At 45.1% G+C, this 723-nt stretch overlaps 1 pseudogene; it reads right to left on the bottom strand.

Moving 5' to 3' along the window:
- Positions 1–382: 382 nt before the first annotated feature.
- LOC136660770 (5S ribosomal RNA) lies at positions 383–502 on the bottom strand (annotated as a pseudogene).
- Positions 503–723: the final 221 nt, after the last annotated feature.

Here is a 723-nt window from a genome sequence, read left to right as displayed (position 1 = left end):
GGCTGTATCAATAGTTGTGTGACAAAAAGAGCTTTATGGCAGTGTGTGTGTGTGTGTGTGTGTGTAACGCAGCAGGAGAGGCAGCACCTTTATCCTACAACATGAGATAGCATCCTTGGCGAAGTTCTGCTGATCTGGGTCTGGTGGAAGACATGAATGGATGAAGGACTGGGTTTCACCTTAAGATTTATGGAAGAGCATGCAGATAAAGTGGTACCCTTACTAAATACTCTGAATGAGATACCAAATATATTGGACCCTCCTTATGTGCAGGCTTGGCATCTGTAGAGTTGAGCATCCTCAGATGCCAAGCCCATGGCTCAGAGTGCCAGCTGAATCGACTACTGGTTGGCAACCTTCAGTCTCGAAAGACTATGTTATAAGCCTACAGCACCCAGTATTCCCAGGCGGTCTCCCATCCAAGTACTAACCAGGCCTGACCCTGCTTAGCTTCCAAGATCAGACGAGATTGGGCATGTGCAGGGTAACAGTTGCTACAATTGTTTGAAGTTTTCTCAACTTTTTTCCCCCTCCAAACTCCAGTATAGAACTCCAGTATAGAACTCCAGTATAGAAATCTTGGCATTTCTGCACCGAAAGCCTCCATTTTAATCTGTTCACATCCCAAACTTGGTAATAAGGTAGTTTTGATAAGGTGACAGAGGTTAGCTGCAATACTCCGCTTCTCACAGGAGGGGAGGCAAAAAAAAGGAAAGTACATTT

This window comes from Tiliqua scincoides, chromosome 9 (genome assembly GCF_035046505.1).
Source record: "Tiliqua scincoides isolate rTilSci1 chromosome 9, rTilSci1.hap2, whole genome shotgun sequence".
Classification (NCBI taxonomy): Eukaryota; Metazoa; Chordata; class Lepidosauria; order Squamata; family Scincidae; genus Tiliqua; species Tiliqua scincoides.
This window is presented reverse-complemented; position numbering and strand designations above follow the sequence as displayed.